Consider the following 2,388-nt stretch of genomic DNA (forward strand, 5'->3'; position numbering starts at 1 on the left):
TATAACCGCAGTTCAGCTGTACACAGATTGTCTTCATCTAATCGTCACAATAATTGTACCGACCTTGCAAGACTGGTATTTTCCTATTTTACAGTAGCTCAAAGAACTTTACGTAACTTTTCCAAAGTCGACAGCAATTAAGTAGCAAGGCAGGGACTAGATCCAGGTATGTCTGATACGAAAACTGAGGCCTTTTATCTTCATGCCATCGTTTGTAAAGGTCAACAGGAGAGCTGAGGGTCACGGAGACACCGCAGAAGGAGGGGCAAGGGGATGGTAGGAGAGATTTATTCTTGCAGACACACGAGGAGCAATGATAAAAGCCTGAGTGCATGGGCCACGTGCGCCCGTGCATGCACCCCCCCGCCACGCCTCGCACGCACTGTAGCGCACACCACCCAGGAGTTCTCAGCCGCGCCTTTCAGTTGTCGAGGGAACAAAACAGGAACACAAACTTGACCTCTTGCAGTTTACAGGTGGACCCTTTTAAGTTCACTTCTGAAACTATAATGTGAACCGCTCACTTGGAGTATGTTCTAAATTCTCCTTCATTGTAAGCCTCTTGGCAATTGTATAAAAATATTTCTTTCTAGACTTCCATCTACGCACAGTTTAACAGAACTTCAAGGGGAACGACTTTTCCAACTGTATTTTAAGAGTGAGCCCTTTGATACAAGCAGGCTGTGCAGTACAATATGATCCAAGGTTGTATAATCTTTATATTTTATAATCTAACTGATACAACTTAATAGACAAGAAATGCATTTTTAAATGCGCAAAAAATTAAACTATAAGGAATATTCCTATTGGTAAAGTATAATTAGTATAAAAATATCTATATCTACCTATCTACTGGTATAAAATTCAGGTAGACTCAAATACTCATTCTGTTAAGGGGTGTGTTCCTCATTGCATTAATCTTTGAATGACTGTCTACGGCCATGCCACCCTGAATGAGCCCGATCTCGTCTGATCTTGGAAGCTAAGCAGGGTCGGGCCTGGTTAGTACTTGGATGGGAGACCACCTAGGAAGACCAGGTGCTATAGGTGTTTTTTTAAAAAAAAATCTTTGAATGACTAATTTCAGAATTTCCCTTTTTTTCTATCCACACCCTTTAAAATATCTTAAAGTTGGCTGTTTACAAAAGTCACATGTAGGGACAAAGAGAAATGAAGTGCCTTAATTATTTGAATAAAAGAAGACAACACAAGTATTCATTTCCATCTTTCGATCTTGTCTCAACTGCTTTTAAGCAATATAACAGGCTTCTTTTCAGCCGCAGTCTGTAAAACACTAAAGAATATCTAAACATCTAAAGTAGAAAACTGTTTAGAAATACTTATACCATTTCAACCAAAGGTGGGTATGTCTGACCCTGGCTCTGTGACCTTGACCAGGACAACTGCACCAGGCCCTTATTTTCCCATCTATAAAATGAGTGAAATAATACCTAGTACATAAGGCTAATATAAGAATAATGTAAAGAAAATACACAGCCGGACACGAAGGACCACATAGCGTATGATGTCATCCACATGAAATGTCCAGAACCGCAGGTCCGCAGAGACAGGAGGCAGGGCAGTGGACGCACAAAGAAGACCCTAGTGCCAATTTACTCATCAGAGCCGACAGGTGCCTTTTCTCCAGTCCCGCCTCCCCGGCTTCTCTGCCCAGCAAGCGCGCCTGCCCCTTCCCTCCTCTCTCTGTGCCCTTCATTTTAGCGATTTCCTCCACTTTCTAAGCTATTTCTTTACTGTTGTGGCTGCTGTCAGCTGCTGCTCCTCCTCCTACCACACTTCGATACAGACCCTTCTCCTCTGGTCATCCTATACTCCCGAGACTCCCACTTCTTTCTGCCCGCCACTTAATGGGTGTTTCTGGATTGACAACCTCCGAAACGTGCTCTCCACGTCGACTTCCCTCTCCTGAGACGCCAGCCTCAGTTTCCACCTCCTACTGGCCATCACCCTGAAACAGCAGGCTCGGCCCATACACACCTGCTCGGCAGGTACCTGGCCCAGAGGGGGCTCTCCGTGCCATGTCCCCAGTCGAGCTGGCAACTCCTTCTGACTCCCTGTCTCCGTCCATAGGACTGCCATTTGCTCAGGATGCAACACTGGATTTTCATGAGAATAGTTACTATGATAGCAGATCAGCTGTAATTAAAAGACGGCTGTCCAACGGATGCTTGCTCAGTTTCCATACTACGCTGCACACATCGTGGACGTCGGGGTAACTGGCGATTAGGAAAATTTGGATTCCCAAGAGACAGTGAAAGCCAGAATTGATCGAAGACTTCTTTTAAAATTGCATTTCCTTATTATTTTTTTTAAACAAACTTAAAAACATATTCTCAGAGACCACATAGATGGTGGGTAATTAGGAAC

General features: G+C 43.9%; 1 protein-coding gene and 1 pseudogene across 1 annotated transcript in view; one reads left to right on the forward strand and one right to left on the reverse strand.

Moving 5' to 3' along the window:
- LOC105290144 (forkhead box protein N3) overlaps positions 1 to 2,388 on the reverse strand; it is a 166,072-nt gene that overhangs the window by 48,224 nt on the left and 115,460 nt on the right. The window lies entirely within an intron of this gene.
- On the forward strand, positions 932 to 1,050 carry LOC111737916 (annotated as a pseudogene).

This window comes from Pteropus vampyrus, unplaced genomic scaffold, assembly GCF_000151845.1.
Source record: "Pteropus vampyrus isolate Shadow unplaced genomic scaffold, Pvam_2.0 Scaffold32, whole genome shotgun sequence".
Classification (NCBI taxonomy): Eukaryota; Metazoa; Chordata; class Mammalia; order Chiroptera; family Pteropodidae; genus Pteropus; species Pteropus vampyrus.